Raw genomic sequence first — 18,354 nt, forward strand, 5'->3', positions numbered from 1 at the left:
GGGTTGGCGGCGTGAACACAGCCTGAAGGGGGCTAGTGCACCACAGCTAGCCGGGAGGGAGTCCGGGGAAAAGTCTGGAGCTGCCGAAGAGGCAAGAGACTTTTTCTTGCCTCTTTGTTTCGCGGCGCGCAAGGAGAGGGGATTCAGAGCGCCGCTTAAACGAGCTCCAGAGACGGGCGCGAGCCGCGGCTATCAGCGCGGACCCCAGAGACGGGCATGAGACGCTAAGGCCGCTGCTGCCGCCACCAAAAAGCCTGTGTGCGAGCACAGGTCAGTCTCCACACCTCCCCTCCCGGGAGCCTGTGCAGCCCGCCACTGCCAGGGTCCCGTGATCCAGGGACAACTTACTCCGGAGAACGCACAGCGCGCCTCAGGCTGGTGCAACGTCACGCCGGCCTCTGCCGCCGCAGGCTTGCCCCGCATCCGTACCCCTCCCTCCCCCCGGCCTGAGTGAGCCAGAGCCCCCGAAGCAGGTGCTCCTTTAACCCCGTCCTGTCTGAGTGAAGAACAGACGCCCTCAGGCGACCTACACGCAGAGGCGGGGCCAAATCCAAAGCTGAACCCCGGGAGCTGTATGAACAAAGAAGAGAAAGGGAAATTTCTCCCAGCAGCCTCAGGAGCAGCGGATTAAATCTCCAAAGTCAACTTGATGTACCTGCATGTGTGGAATACCTGAACAGACAACCGAATCATCCCAAATTGAGGAGGGGGACTTTGGGAGCAAAAATATATATATATTTTTCCCTTTTTCTCTTTTTCCGTGGGGAGGACAGGCTCTTGGTGCTCCAGCCAGGCGTCAGAGCTGTGCCTCTGAGGTGGGAGAGCCAAGTTCAGGACACTGGTCCACAAGACACCTCCCAGCTCCACGTAATATCAAACGGTGAAAATCTCCCAGAGATCTCCATCTCAACGCCAAGACCCAGCTCCACTCAACGACCAGCAAGCTACAGTGCTGGACACCCTATGCCAAACAACTAGCAAGACAGGAACACAACCCCATCCATAACCATAGAGGCTGCCTAAAATCATAATGAGGCCACACACACCCCAAAACACACCACCAGACGTGGACCTGCTCACCAGAAAGACAAGGTCCAGCCTCATCCACCAGAACACAGGGACTAGTCCCCTCCACCAGGAAGCCTACACAACCCACTGAACCAACCTTAGCCACTGGTGGCAGACACCAAAAACAACTGGAACTACGAACCTGCAGCCTGTGAAAAGGAGACCACAAACACAGTAAGTTAAGCAAAATGAGAAGACAGAGAAACACACAGCAGATGAAGGACCAAGGCAAAAACACACCAGGCCTAACAAATGAAGAGGAAATAGGCAGTCTATCTGAAAAAGAATTCAGAATAATGATAGTAAAGATGATCCAAAATCTTGGAAATAGAATGGAGAAAATACAACAAACGGTAAACAAGGACCTAGAAGAACTAAAGAGGAAACAAACAGAGATGAACAACACAATAAATGAAATTAAAAATTCTCTAGAAGGGATCAATAGCAGAATAACTGAGGCAGAAGAACAGATAAGTGACCTGGAAGATAAAATAGTGGAAATAACTACCACAGAGCAGAATAAAGAAAAAAGAATGAAAAGAACTGAGGACAGTCTCAGAGACCTCTGGGACAACATTGAACGCACCAACATTCGAATTATAGGGGTCCCAGAAGAAGAAGAGAAAAAGAAAGGGACTGAGAAAATATCTGAAGAGATTATAGCTGAAAACTTCCCTAATATGGGAAAGGAAATAGTTAATCAAGTCCAGGAAGCACAGAGAGTCCCATACAGGATAAATCCAAGGAGAAACATGCCAAGACACATATTAATCAAACTATCAAAAATTAAATACAAAGAAAAAATATTAAAAGCAGTAAGGGAAAAGCAACAAATAACATACAAGGGAAGCCCCATAAGGTTAACAGCTGATCTTTCAGCAGAAACTCTGCAAGCCAGAAGGGAGTGGCAGGACACATTTAAAGTGATGAAAGAGAAAAAGCTACAACCAAGATTACTCTACCCAGCAAGGATCTCATTCAGATCTGACAGAGAAATTAAAAGCTTTACAGACAAGCAAAAGCTAAGAGAATTCAGCACCACCAAACCAGCTTTACAACAAATGCTAAAGGAACTTCTCTAGGCAGGAAACACAAGAGAAGGAAAAGACCTACAATAATAAACCCAAAACAATTAAGAAAATGGTAATAGGAACACACATATCGATAATTACCTTAAATGTAAATGGATTAAATGCTCCCACCAAAAGACACAGACTGGCTGAATGGATACAAAAACAAGACCCGTATATATGCTGTCTACAAGAGACCCACTTCAGACCTAGGGACACGTAGAGACTGAAAGTGAGGGGATGGAAAAAGATATTCCATGCAAATGGAAATCAAAAGAAAGCTGGAGTAGCAAGTCTCATACCAGACAAAACAGACTTTAAAACAAAGACTATTACAAGAGACAAGGAAGGACACTACATAATGTTCAAGGGATCAACCCAAGAAGAAGATATAACAATTGTAAATATTTATGCACCCAACATAGGAGCACCACAATACATAAGGCAAATGCTAATAGCCATAAAAGGGGAAATCAACAGTAACACAATAATAGTAGGGGACTTCAACACCCCACTTTCACCAAAGGACAGATCATACAAAATGAAAATAAATATGGAAACACAAGCTTTAAATGACACATTGAACAAGATGGACTTAATTGATATTTATAGGACATTCCACCCCAAAACAACAGAATACACTTTCTTCTCAAGTGCTCATCGAACATTCTCCAGGATAGATCATATCTTGGGTCACAAATCAAGCCTTGGTAAATTTAACAAAACTGAAATCGTATCAAGTATCTTTTCCGACCACAACGCTATGAGACTAGATATCAATTACAGGAAAAAATCTGTAAGAAATACAAACACATGGAGGCTAAACAACACACTACTTAATAACCAAGAGATCACTGAAGAAATCAAAGAGGAAATCAAAAAATACCTAGAAACAAATGACAATGAAAACACGACAACCCAAAACCTGTGGGATGCAGCAAAAGCAGTTCTAAGAGGGAAGTTTATAGCAATACAAGCCTACCTTAAGAAACAAGAAACATCTCAAATAAACAACCTAACCTTACACCTAAAGCAATTAGAGAAAGAACAAAAAACCCCCAAAGTTAGCAGAAGGAAAGAAATCATAAAGATCAGATCAGAAATAAATGAAAAAGAAATGAAGGAAACGATAGCAAAGATCAATAGAACTAAAAGCTGGTTCTTTGAGAAGATAAACAAAATTGATAAGATATTAGCCAGACTCATCAAGAAAAAGATGGAGAGGACTCAAATCAATAAAATTAGAAACGAAAAAGGAGAAGTTACAACAGACACTGCAGAAATACAAAGCATCCTAAGAGACTACTACAAGCAAGTCTATGCCAATAAAATGGACAACCTGGAAGAAATGGACACATTCTTAGAAATGCACAACCTGCCGAGACTGAACCAGGAAGAAATAGAAAATATGAACAGACCAATCACAAGCACTGAAATTGAAACTGTGATTAAAAATCTTCCAACAAACAAAAGCCCAGGACCAGATGGCTTCACAGGCGAATTCTATCAAACATTTAGAGAAGAGCTAACACCTATCCTTCTCAAACTCTTTCAAAATATAGCAGAGGGAAGAACACTCCCAAATTCATTCTATGAGGCCACCATCACCCTGATACCAAACCAGAGAAAGATACACAGAAAGAAAACTACAGGCCAATATCACTGATGAACATAGATGCAAAAATCCTCAACAAAATACTAGCAAACAGAATCCAACAGCACACTAAAAGGATCATACACTATGATCAAGTGGGGTTTATCCCAGGAATGCAAGGATTCTTCAATATACGCAAATCAAACAACATGATACACCATACTAACAAACTGAAGAAGAAAAACCATATGATCATCTCAATAGATGCAGAGAAACTTTCGACAAAATTCAACACCCATTTACGATAAAAACCCTCCAGAAAGTAGGCATAGAGGGAACTTTCCTCAACATAATAAAGGCCATATACGAAAAACCCACAGCCAACATCATCCTCAATGGTGAAAAACTGAAATCATTTCCACTAAGATCAGGAACAAGACAAGGTTGCCCACTCTCACCACTATTATTCAACATAGTTTTGGAAGTTTTAGACACAGCAATCAGAGAAAAAAAAAAAAGAAATAAAAGGAATCCAAATTGGAAAAGAAGAAGTAAAGCTGTCACTGTTTGCAGATGATATGATACCATACATAGAGAATCCTAAAGATGCTACCAGAAAACTACTAGAGCTAATCAATGAATTTGGTAAAGTAGCAGGATACAAAATTAATGCACAGAAATCTCTTGCATTCCTATACACTAATGATGAGAAATCTGAAAGTGAAATTAAGAAAACACTCCCATTTACCAGTGCAACAAAAAGAATAAAATATCTAGGAATAAACCTACCTAAGGAGACAAAAGACCTGCATGCAGAAAATTGTAAGACACTGATGAAAGAAATTAAAGATGATACAAATAGATGGAGAGATATACCATGCTCTTGGATTGGAAGAATCAACATTGTGAAAATGACTCTACTACCCAAAACAATCTACAGATTCAATGCAATCCTTATCAAACTACCACTGGCATTTTTCACAGAACTAGAACAAAAAATTTCACAATTTGTATGGAAACACAAAAGACCCCGAATAGCCAAAGCAACCTTGAGAAAGAAAAACAGGGCTGGAGGAATCAGGCTCCCTGACTTCAGACTATACTACAAAGCTACAGTAATCAAGACAGTATGGTACTGGCACAAAAACAGATATATAGATCAATGGAACAGGATAGAAAGCCCAGAGATAAACCCATGCACATATGGTCACCTTATCTTTGATAAAGGAGACAAGAATATACAGTGGAGAAAAGACTGCCTCTTCAATAAGTGGTGCTGGGAAAACTGGACAGCTACATGTAAAAGAATGAAATGAGAACACTCCCTAACACCATACACAAAAATAAACTCAAAATGGATTAAAGACCTAAACGTAAGGCCACACAACATCAAACTCTTAGAGGAAAACATAGACAGAATACTCTATGACATAAATCACAGCAAGATCCTTTTAGACCCACCTCCTAGAGAAATGGAAATAAAAACAAAAATAAACAAATGGGACCCAATGAAACTTCAAAGCTTTTGCACTGCAAAGGAAACCGTAAGCAAGACGAAAAGACAACCCTCAGAATGGGAGAAAATATTTGCAAACGAATCAATGGACAAAGGATTAATCTCCAAATACATAAACAGCTCATGCAGCTCAATATTAAAAAAAAAAAAAACCCAATCCAAAAATGGGCAGAAGACCTAAATAGACATTTTTCCAAAGAAGACATACAGATGGTAAAGAAGCACATGAAAAGCTGCTCAACATCACTAATTATTAGAGAAATGCAAATGAAAACTACAATGAGATATCACCTCACACCAGTTAGAATGGGCATCATCAGAAAATCTACAAACAACAAATGCTGGAGAGGGTGTGGAGAAAAGGGAACCCTCTTGCACTGTTGGTGGGAATGTAAATGGATACAGCCACTATGGAGAACAGTATGGAGGTTCCTTAAAAAACTAAAAATAGAATTACCATAAGATCCAGCAATCCCACTACAGGGCATATACCCAGAGAAAACCATAATTCAAAAAGACACATGCACCCCAATGTTCATTGCAGCACTATTTACAATAGCCAGGGCATGGAAGTATCCTAAATGCCCATCGACAGAAGAATGGATAAAGAAGATGTGGTACATATATACAATGGAATATTACTCAGCCATAGAAAGGAACGAAATTGGGTCATTTGTTGAGACGTGGATGGATCTAGAGACTGTCATACAGAGTGAAGTAAGTCAGAAAGAGAAAAACAAATATCGTATATTAACGCATATATGTGGAACCTAGAAAAATGGTACAGATGAACCGGTTTGCAGGGCAGAAATTGAGACACAGATGTAGAGAACAAACGTATGGACACCAAGGGGGGAAAGCCGCGGGGTGGTGGGGGTGGTGGTGTGATGAATTGGGAGATTGGGATTGACAGGTATACACTGATGGGTATAAAATGGATGAGTAATAAGAACCTGCTATATAAAAAAATAAATAAAATAAAATTAAAAAACAACAACAAACAACACAGGCTGCTGGGTCCCAACCCTGGAGTTCATGACTATGTGGGTCTGGAGGGGCGCTCAAGAATTTGCACTCTAACAATTTCCCAGGTGATATTGACACTGCTACTCTAGGGATCACCCTTTGAGAATTAACCACTGGTCTAGCATAATGGTCCTTAATCTCCTGGAGGTCATGAATGCCTTTGTGAAAATGATGGATCCTCTCCTGAGAAACCTGCACAAATATTCATAAACACAAAATATGACCGATAAGTTCATGGGCTTCTGAGACCCACTAAGAGGGACTGGAGAGCAGTAGCCTACCTCTACCTCCAAGAAATACAATGAATTAATGAAGACAACATATCTTTCAAGTACCATTTTAACAGAAAACTCTCAGGAAAAAGAACACATCAAAAATGTCACTAAAGGGCTTCCCTGGTGGCCCTGTGGTTAAGAATCCGCTTCCCAATGCAGGGGACACGAGTTTGAGCCCTGGTCCAGGAAGATCCCACATGCCGCGGAGCAACTAAGCCCGTGCGCCACAACTACTGAGCCCGCATGCTCTAGAGCCCGTGCTCCGCAACGAGAGAAGCCACCGCAATGAGAAGCCCGCACACCGCAACGAAGAGTAGCCCCACTCGCCGCAGCTAGAGAAAGCCTGCGCGCAGCAACGAAGACCCAACGCTGCCAAAAATAAACAAATAAAAGAAATAAATTTATTTTTTTAAAAGTCACTAAAATGTGATTTTTGCTTACTTATGCATCTTGGAATTAGTCATAGTGATCCCAGGCACAAAATGACTAGATTTGGGGAAGGGGGCACACCAAAAGGCAGCCCTTGAGGGCTAGAAGGAAATTCCTGTCACTCTAACCACATTCAAGTAATCTGGCCCTTTCCCATTTTGCCCTGCCATCCGCTTGGGAAATAAATATCAAATAAAAGAGGGGTTGGTGGGGAACATGATGGAAAAGGGGGGGGCATTCAGCCAGGGGCCTGGGGAAAGACACGGAAGTTGGTACCTCTGGGAAAGCGTAGCTATGGCTCTAGGATCTCTGTCCAGTACCTCAGTGAACCAGTTCAAGATTGAAGAAAGAGATAATTAAGAATGTGCTTAAAAGGCAACCAAATCGGTTGTGCTACACAATGATATGAGACAATCCCTGTTGGAGAGAAAGAACATTTTGACTTCACGCTTTACCTAAGAATCTTCCCCACATGCCTTCCGTAACCCAGCAGTATAGATATTTTTAAATGACTCTGAAAAGAAAGCAGAGGTGTTCTTCATTTCATGCAAGGAAAGCCATCGTCCCTTTAAAGCATCTCAGGCCTGCTCTGCCTACATGCATGAAGCCAGGAACATGAGGCAAATATTGTATTATTCATCTTGGCAACTATAAATTCAAGTGATGGCTCTGAGACTGGGAAACAAAGGCCCGCTGAGCCGGAAAGCAGAACTCTGCCTTCAGCTTCTCGAAGAAGTGATAGCGCTACAGGCAAAGCTCCCTGTAATCATCTGGGGGAAATACACCTCTGAGTCAAAGAAGATTTTCTGCTACTGCACGGACTGTTTTGCCTAAAGCCAGGAAAACTCTGTCTGATGATAACGTTTTAGCTGCCGATTCGTCTCCTCTGTCTTCGATTCCTCTCAGCAAACTTTTATTGGGTCTCATCATGGGCACATTTACAGAGCAATTTCCATGATGATAAAATCTCTTCAAATGAGATTTAAAATGTAATTAAAGGGCAGATTTGATGTGGTAAAGGCGTTGCTGTGCAGTGGCCATACATCATCATGCCATAGAGCGCTTATTCAGCTAGCCTATGGCACGACCCCAATTTTGCTCTGGTAAGATTACATGTCCTTGTTTCATGCTAATGGCTTGATTAGGGAAAATTAAAAAAAAAAAAGATAAAACAGCCTCTTTATTGGAGAGACAAGTCCATGAATATGAGTTAGATTTTTGTGCCCTCCTCCATTCATTCTGTATCTTAGACTTCAGAGGCTGCAAGAAACTCCTCGGATACGGAGGCGAACACTGACAAACTGACAGGTGAAAGCTGGAAGGATCTGCTTGCCTGGAGAAGTGGATCTCCGTAAATCCTAGGGCCTGTTCTCATGGTTTTAAGGGCAATCGCTTGAAAAGTGGAAACTACAGGTTATAGCTCCCTGAATGGATGAATGCTTGCTTCTGGAAAACTGCATTGGAGCCTGAGAAAGCAAGAAAATATTCCTTGAGCAGTCCAGTTTTGAAACCTCAAAACTAACTGAGATTATTCTTCGCTATAAAATCAATATGATTTTAAGCTTTGGAATTTCCCAAACCCCCAAATATCTGGCCTACCCAGATCCACAATCATAAGTATCCTCAATCATGGTATTTACCAAATGATATGAAATGATTTTTTACTGGGCTACTGGTTTATATTCTGACAGCCAATCATATAATATGATATGGAAATCATATTTTTTTAACACGCAGGGCAAAACAAAACTTTCAAAAGATCAGATTTCAGATCTAAGATCACAGTTAAATAATAGGTCGGAGGCACTCAGAAGAGGATTTGGGCCTTTTGAACACTATGTGTTCATTACCTTCTCTTTTCAACATATCATGATATTCACAGGGAAAAAAATGCCATATAATGCCTGAGTTATACAGAGCATTGAGAGTTTCACTAATTTTTTTCTGTGCTCCTCTCTTTGCCTAAGTGAAATATTCCTTTGGGAACAACACTTTGTCTATGGAATCAAACTTATCTTTGTGATACTGGGAGTTACAAAATAACTCATGTGTTTTAAAGTATCATTAAATGTATGGAATTAAATTATAATTAGTAAACATAATTTGAGGGTCTTTAATTTAAGGATGATGACAAATTCTTGTCAAATAGTTATCATGCTTTTAAGTGTAATAATGTTTTCATAGACAAGAGTAAGATACTAGCAAAAATAACATACATTTTTGAAGAGAAAATGGCAACTGTATCTTCAAAATAAAAGCAACTTCTACATCTCTTTAGTCCAAAAAAAAAAAAAGCTCACAAGTTAATCTACAAGTTTCACCTCCCTTATCGAAGATGCAAGGCCTATTTTCAATTTGCTTTAATAGCAAACAATTCATGGAAAGTTTGATTTCACTATAACAATAACCTCTTTTAGCCAAATAACCCTTGTCAACCCCTGGATACAATTTTCTGCCAAAGAATTCCCCTACTTCCCACTCACCACCAGAGATAAAAGGATTGAAGAGACAGCACCATTCTCTGTAGGACTGTTTTCTTGCACTCACTCAGTCAGCCAAGCTTCCACTGCCTGATTTCATTGCCATGGAAAGTCCTACAGGATAACTTGGAGAGCAGCTACCTCTATTACTTCTCCAAACATCCCACTGCTTCCAATTACCACTGATTTTCTGTTATAATCAGTAGCCTTGAAACTTAGAACTATCCAACTGTTTTAAATGCAGAAGAGAAAATCCTAGGCAAAATGGGGAAGAAAAAAGAGTTTCCGTGTTTCTGAAGAGTGGCATTGTGCCTGCGTGATTGTTTTTCATCAGTTTTGACTTCTCAGAGAGGCAGTATTTCTTTTCATTTATTTCTCTAGGCTGACATTTCTTTTCACTAAATAGTTAATGAGCATGGTGCAAATCTGGCATTCTTCCTTTTGACATCTTTACTCATGAAATAAGTAAAAGCAGTCCCCAACTTACAAAGAGTTCTGTAACCAAAAGTCATTCGCAAGTCAATGGTTCAGAGCCCAAAATTCAAATTTCCACAGAAACAACAGCTATATATGTTTGACACCAGGATAGTCACGGCTATTTGATCTCAAACATGGATGATCTAAGTCATTCTGATAGCACTACTTTGGGTTCTGTGATTTGAGAAGCATACATCTTTTGGGGTACAAAAGGGAATGAAGTATGAAAAGAAAATATCTCTCTTTGAATCCTGACTCCGCCCAATGCAAAACAGTAAGCAAAAGATATCTGAGATGGGCATGAACGAAATGGGCATGTACCTGTCATTCTACCTCCTGGTGCCTGGTCATCTCTACCCCCCACATTTCCTCAGGTCCCTAATAACCCTTCTTTCCTACCTGTTAAAAACTGCACTCCCAGAGCATAGTCCGACCACTTTCACGTTCTGGGAGATTTTTACCTTTTAAAAAGAGGAAGCTGGCAGTGTGCTCGGCGGTCCCCCGATCTGTCTCTTGCTTCAACAGTGTTTGGACAGAAGAGACCCAGGGATGCCCTTTGCTCCAGCCTCCGACCACCCTCCAACCTTTTTTCCAGTTGCGACCTTCACAATTAGCCAGTCAGCTATCCTTGGTCACCGGGACCGCCAACACCATATTTTGAGCTTAACTCCGTATTACCGATCCACCACGAGCTCCCAGATTCGTCAGAATGATTCCCCCGAGGTGGAGGCCGCCGTCAACTGCCTGGTCAACATGCATCTGCGGGCCTCCCGAACCTACCTCTCTCTGGGCTCCTATTTCCACCGCCACGACGCGGCTCTGGAGGGCCTGGGCCACTTTTTCCACGAGTTGGCAGAAGAGAAGCGCGAGGGCGCCGAGCGTCTCTTGAAAATGCAAAACCAGCGCAGCGGCCGCGCCCTCTTCCAGGACATGCAGAAGCGCCTCAGGATGAGTGGGGTGAAACCCAGAATGCTGTGGAAGCCATCGTGCTCGCGGAGGAGAACCTGAACCAGGCCCCTATGGACCTGCACGCCCTGGGCTCTGCCCGCGCAGACCCCCGCCTCTGTGACTTCCCGGAGAGCCGCCTCCTAGATGAGCAGGTGAAACTCATCCAGAAGATGCGCGACCACCTGACCAACCTCCGCAGGCCGGCTGGTCCCCAGGCGGGGCTGGGCGAGTCCCTCGTCGAAAGGCTCACCCTCCAGCACGACTAGGAGCCTCCGGAGCCCAGCGGCCTTTGAGGAGCCCCTCTGGCGTCAGGGCTTCTGCCTGAAGCCCCTCTCTGCAGCCACTAGGCAGCTTTTTAACCATCCTGGAGCCCTCTCCCAAACCTTGGACCAAATGGAAACAATAAAGCTTTTTGCAGCAAAAAAAAAAAAAAAGAGGAAGCTGAGTTAAACCAAATGAATCTCAAATTGCTAGAATTTCAGAGTATAAGAATGCAAAGTGAAATATTCAGATGGTAGCAAAAGTGTCTGGGGGCAGAAAGGCTTCAGCCATTCTTGCTAGGAAATCTACAATACATTGGTTAATACTACGGATTGGCTCACTCAAACCTCTACACTACCCTCCATCCAATTGAGCAGGTTGGAAATTAAAAACTGCATTTGCCAGACTTCCACGCAGCTAGGGTTCTGGATATGAATTAGGTTTTAATAAGTTAGGGTTGTCAGATAAAATACAGGGTGCCCAGTTAAATGCGAATTTCAGATAAACAATGGATTTTTTCTTAGTGTAAGTATGTTGAATGCATTGTTTTTGTTTGCTAAATCTGGCAACCTTACATCAATAGATGTATCTGTGAGTGATTTAGAAGGTGGAAGTAGGGTCTTGGCCATCTCCCTGCCCCTTCTGGCTGTTTCTGTCGACTAGTTTAGTCATAGAAGCATGAGATTTCCCATATCATATTTCCGAAGTGCATTCTCCAGCTTCCTGGTTGAAGAAAGGCAGTTGCTAACAGGAGCTACAAAAGTGGTAGCTTCTAGATCTCAACTTCCTGAATCTTAGTTCACAGTTACAGAGTATGTTCTTAAATTCATTGCTTCAGTGGTACTTCAGAGATGGTAGTTCCCTAGGGGATCAGTTCTATCTGGCTTTAGAATTCTGTGCTGGAAGCCAGGGCTAAAACCTGCTCCTTCAGCCTTTCCAAAGATTTAGTATGCAGCTAATCCTCTGTACTAAACCATTCTCTGATTATCATACCTAGAGTAGCTTCTTTTTTCTGAAGTGAACTCTGACCCTCAGAGCCAGCTTCTCTATTTGTTTCTAGTACTGGCAGTACCTTCATTTAGTCAAAGGAAGTTTGTAGCCTTAAAAATCTACAAACAATAAAACTCTATGGTTTTCTCAACATGGCTCTTTGTCACAGCCATGTGATCTCCCAACAAAGGGCGGTAGGAAGTGAGGCAGGCAGAGGGATTTGTATCTCTGGATTAATGTCTTATTTGTAAAGAAAATACTTTACAAGATACTTTAGGTTGTGGCAACACATTAAAATAGCCACACATTATGTCATCATTCTTTACAATAATCTCACCATTATTTTCCTTATCTCTTTTGTTCCTCATATCTAGATGTCAAATTTACACTGACAACATATTTGATGCCTAGGGAAAAGATCTGAGTCAACACTTTCATAACATGATGTTCTATTAATTAAACATGATACACTGACATTAAACCTCCAAAAAAAAGAATATCACAAACTTGTTTCATATTTAAGTCATGGGGAGGAGTGAAGAGATACTAAGGAAAGACGGTGAGCTTGCAGGCCTGGCTCGCACATGTGAGGTGAGCTCTGGAGAAGCGAGCTTACCTCTGTGCTGTCAGCACCTGGCACAGTGCTTAGCACATACTAGGCACTCAATAAACTGAGCTGAATTTTTTAATCATCTAGCTGCATTCACCTACACTGCATATGTCTCATGCATAATTTCATTTCTTAAAAGTACCAAGTTCCAACATCAGGAGACACAGACAATGGCAAGCACTGACCATCTCTGGAGGTCAAGGTTTTCTACTTGTGTGTCCATGTAAAAGGGTGACTCTCTAGTTGCTTGTCCAAACGAGAATACTTTTGAGAGTATATGGGGGTGCTATTAATAATGACATGAGAATAACAGGCATAAACTGGGACTGTCCTGGGAAAAGCAGGATGGGTAAATTTACAGCCATCAGTAAAGCGGGAAAAATGTCCTAAGTCCTTATGCTTTTTCACTATCAGCTGAGGCAGCCTTTCTTCCTATTCATTCTCTCCAAGCAACAAGAGGTCTGTGACAGGATGTTTCCTTCCTGCCTGGGGTTCACTGAGGGTGGTGAATTGATCCCTGTGGCTGTTTCTCGCATTTAGGGAATGACAGGCAGAGAAAGGCCAGAGAGGTTCGGGCCACGGTGTGTGCACTCAGGTGCCTCCTCACCATGCGGAGTGGACACCTTCAGCTCTGTTTTCTATGGGAAGGAAAATAAAAAGAGGGCCAATAACAAAATGCCCTTCAAAGAAAACATTCTGTGAGCCTGTGTGTAGCAGAGATAAGAACCAGGACACTGTCAAGAGAAAGATCCTAGAATAGCTTCTTGAAAGAAAGATCTTTTATTTTTTTTAAAAAAAGGAATATAAGTGAATGTTGCTACAACATCTATTGTGTATCATCTGCCATATTCCTCTTAGCAAATGAACATCAGAGTTTCTGCATTTGTCAGCAATGCAAACTGGAAAGAATTCACTTTCTTGAAATTTACTTTGAATTCTCCTTTATGGAGAAATAATTCATTCCATACATATTTCATACTTGACATGTAATAAATACCAAGTTTACATCTACAAAAATGGCTTTGAGGGGCTCCCATGTCAATCAAAAGTTTCTCCCAAGACATTTCTATGCATATCTAAGGAGAACAGGGAGGTAAAAAAAAAAAACAACAAAAAACAAAAACAAAAACCAAGAACATGAACGACAAAATTCAGGATTTTGATTCATAAGTCATGGATCAAGAATTGGTTTACCATAGGTGCATGGGGAGGCAAAGATATACAGTGGAGAAAAGACAGTCTCTTCAATAAGTGGTGCTGGGAAAACTGGACAGCTACATGTAAAAGAATGAAATTAGAACACTCCCTAACACCATACACAAAAATAAACTCAAAATGGATTAGAGACCTAAATGTTAAGACCGGACACTGTAAAACTCTTAGAGGAAAACATAGGAAGAACACTCTTTGACATAAATCACAGCAACATCTTCTTTGATCCACCTCCTAGAGTAATGGAAATAAAAACAAAAATAAACAAATGGGACCCAATGAAACTTCAAAGCTTTTGCACTGCAAATGAAACCATAAACAAGAGGAAAAGACAACCCTCAGAATGGGAGAAAATGTTCGCAAACGAATCAACGGACAAAGGATTAATGTCCAAAATATATAAACAGCTCATGCAGCTCAATATTAAAGAAACAAACAACCCAATCCAAAAATGGGCAGAAGACCTAAATAGACATTTCTCCAAAGAAGACATACAGATGGCCAAGAAGCACATGAAAAGCTGCTCAACATCACTAATTATTAGAGAAATGCAAATCAAAACTACAATGAGGTATCACCTCACACCAGTTAGAATGGGCATCATCAGAAAATCTACAAAGAACAAATGCTGGAGAGGGTGTGGAGAAAAGGGAACCCTCTTGCCCTGTTGGTGGGAATGTAAATGGATACAGCCACTGTGGAGAACAGTATGGAGGTTCCTTAAAAAAACTAAAAATAGAATTACCATATGATCCAGCAATCCCACTACTGGGCATATACCCAGAGAAAACCATAATTCAAAAAGACACATGCACCCCAATGTTCATTGCAGCACTATTTACAATAGCCAGGTCATGGAAGCAACCTAAATGCCCATCGACAGACGAATGGATAAAGAAGATGTGGTACGTATATACAATGGAATATTACTCAGCCATAAAAAGGAACGAAACTGAGTCATTTGTTGAGACGTGGATGGATCTAGAGACTGTCATGCAGAGTGAAGTAAGTCAGAAAGAGAAAAACAAATATCGTATATTAACGCATATATGTGGAACCTAGAAAAATGGTACAGATGAACCGGTTTGCAGGGCAGAAGTTGAGACACAGATGTAGAGAACGTATGGACACCAAGGGGGGAAAACCGCGGTGGGGTGGGGATGGTGGTGTGCTGAATTGGGCGATTGGGACTGACATGTATACACTGATGGGTATAAAACTGATGACTAATAAGAACGTGCAGTATAAAAAAACAAACAAAAAAAAACAACTAATACTAAACTTTCTTTGGGTGATTTGTATGGAAATATGTTAATATAAATGTTTCAGACATTACATGAAATTTCTAAAAATCTTATATGTTCTGGTATAATGTTATAAGTCATAATTCTAGTTATTACTTTAAAATGTATATCTCAGAAACAACTTAAAAAAAAAAGAATTGGTTTAAATTCAAAGTCCCTAATCATAGAACTTCAAAGAGATATGGCAAATTATACATATCAGCCTTTTCCTTTTGAAGAAAAGCAGAGAGAAGACAGTGCAATGGAAACCTCCTGCTAGTCTGGTTGCTCCTGAGGGCAGGAACCATATCTGCCTTGCTCACTGCTGTATCTCCAGCTTCCAGGATGGGAGTTGGCATGCAGCGGCTTTTGTTTTCAACAGAGTTATCAAATAAACCATTGGATAAATTAATGAATGGATTAGTTATGTAAGAAGTCAAGTAACTGCAGAACATCAAAGAAGGTTGATAATGAGAGTCAAGGAGTTGCTCACCTTGGCATGTCACGGACGGTAGCGAACCTTGGTATGTAACTGAATAATGGAGCACCGGTTTCTCTTGCTAGCAGTTCAGTTTACTGTATGACTGTCTTAACCATTTTTTTCCTCCTGTCTTCCAAGTCACAGCAGTTCTCCTCACTTCCCCTGGTATGATGGTAGGATTATCATTTGCCATTCTCCATCCATCCATTCACTCATTCTACAAACAAACACTGAACACTCGCCAGGTGCCCAGCCCCAAGATGAACTTGACAGACACGGTCCCAGCCCAGGCTAAGGTTTTTCTCTTTTAAAGGAATAATATCATGGTTTAGATCAGGTACTCTGAATACAAAGCACCGTGAAAGCTGGACAACTCTTAACGCAGCAGAGATTCTAGGACATGACGTACAAACCTGAGAGAATCTTTTTTAATTTAACACTTAGCAAATCAGCTAAAGGGTAAAACCGTTTGCACAGAAAACGACACCATTTAAGAGGAGATTGAGTGATTACTGGGTTCTTTTGATTAGGTAGAAAACCTATCCTGGGAGTTAAAATCTCAAGGCAGACTTTTCTTGGCCTATTTACCTGTTTGGACTAGCCACATGGTCCTAAGTTAATGACATAATTAAAAACTATTCTTCTCTACCAGAACCCCTCATCTTATGCAAGGTAGCTTTGGGGCCTAGGATTAACAATAACAAACAAGCCAACAAACCAGAAATCAAAATTTATTTTGCAGTATCTTTTATCAGATTTCATGGACATTGGTGTATATTTAATTTTAAAAAAATTAGGGAAGGTTTAAATTGGGGAGGTGAGAAAAAAAGAAGGAAAAGAAAGAGATGGAAATAAGTACAAGGAAGATTCTGAAACAGTTTTCATAAACTTAGAAGCAATGAAATGGACTTAAAGCTGCAAACAAAAAGAATTTCATTGCTCACTGATTCTGTAGCCAACACTTTCTCTAATATCCCAGAGCAGCTATTTCAAATTGCCACTCTCCTTGAATCTCAGACTCTATCCCCATCACTCCGCATTTAACTACTGTTTCCGCTTCAATGAGACACATAAATTCAATAGAAGGACCCTATCTTAAGCTTTCACCTAACAGAAGTACCAGCAACTACACCTATTCTTCCCCCCTCCCCTGCAGCTACAATAGAAGATGTGCCTTCATTCCTACCTGAGGTTACTGGGTATCCCTCATTTCTTCTGCATCCTCAACCTCTCCCTCTCTACTGTCTCCTTCCCACTGGCATTTACAGATGCTCAAGCCCCTCCTGTCTTAAGACCATGCTCTTCTTCTTGCCCCTATATCCATCTTCTGTTACTATGGTCTTTCTCTTTTCCCATCACAGCTACAAGTCTTGAAAGACTTGCTTTACCTTTGCTCCTTGATTTTCTCAGTTCCCAATCATGTCTCAACCCACTGTAATCTTGGTTCTCCATTTACCACTGAGTAATTACTGGGTTCTTCAAAATCAACAGTGAAATTACTCACATCAAGGTTATCAGTACCCACCGTGTTGCTAAATTAATGGAATATTTTTTGGTCTTATCTTTTACGTCTCTTTCATAGTACTTGACAAACCTGAATGCTACTTTTTTTTTGAAAGCCTCTCTTCCCTTGGATTCTGTGACATCACACGCACCTGGTTTGTCTCCTACCTACTGAATTGCTAATTTCCCTGTCTCCGCTGCAAGTTTATTTTTCTCTGCTTATCCCTGAAATGCTGGTGTTTTTCTGGGTTTACTCCTGGGCCTTTTCTTCTTCTCTATCTACAAACTTTTCCCTAAACCATTTCGAACCCTTGCAAGGTTTTAATCCCTATATACTGACAAAATCCAATTAAATAGCTCTAGCTCAGAACTTTTTCCACAGGTACAGCTCACACACCCAGCTACCTGGCCATATCCATTTGTATGTTCCATGGGCAACTCAAACTCAACACTTGCAAGGCTGAACTCAATACCACCCCTCCTGTTTCAGCACCCTCCATCTCCTTCAAACAGACTCCATTTCTTTTGCAAAGGGTTTCGAAGAAAGGTATCACCATCTACCTGATTGTTCGAATTAGATGTCTGACTTAACTCTTCCCTTCAGCTCACCTACCATAATCTAACAATCGTAATAGCATCGACTCTACCCTTTAGAAAGCTATCACATCTGGGTCCTTGCTACTGCTCTCCACCTCCACCACCACAACTTCGTCTAGATCATCATCATCACTCACCCGGATAACTTCATTAGTGTCCTGTCTCCAGTTTACTAAGCTTCTTTTGGTTCCTTGGACTGCCATGAAATTTCTCAATTCCAGGCCTTTATACATACTATTCCCTCTGCCAGGAATTCTCCTCCAAATCCCCAACTGGACCTGGCTAACTCCTGTTTCTCCTCAGGTCTCAGCCAAGGTGAGACTTCCTTGGAGAAGCCCTCCTCATCCCACCAAACCAGGATGGGGTTATGTTTATGTGTACTCAGCACTAGCACTGCTTTTACCACATAGTAGATGCGTGTTTAATTTCCTTCCTCCTCCATTATACTACGGATCAAAGAACACGGAGATCAAACCTGCCTTCTTTATTTATGATGCATCTCTAGTGTAGCGTAGTGTCTGGAACATCAAAAAT

At 41.2% G+C, this 18,354-nt stretch overlaps 1 protein-coding gene and 1 pseudogene across 3 annotated transcripts in view; one reads left to right on the forward strand and one right to left on the reverse strand.

Moving 5' to 3' along the window:
- Positions 1-18,354, reverse strand: part of DMD (dystrophin) — a 1,714,964-nt gene that overhangs the window by 400,822 nt on the left and 1,295,788 nt on the right. The gene's annotated exons all lie outside the window — the stretch shown is intronic.
- Positions 7,642-11,149, forward strand: LOC133082622 (ferritin light chain-like; annotated as a pseudogene).

Source organism: Eubalaena glacialis, chromosome X, assembly GCF_028564815.1.
Source record: "Eubalaena glacialis isolate mEubGla1 chromosome X, mEubGla1.1.hap2.+ XY, whole genome shotgun sequence".
NCBI lineage: Eukaryota > Metazoa > Chordata > Mammalia > Artiodactyla > Balaenidae > Eubalaena > Eubalaena glacialis.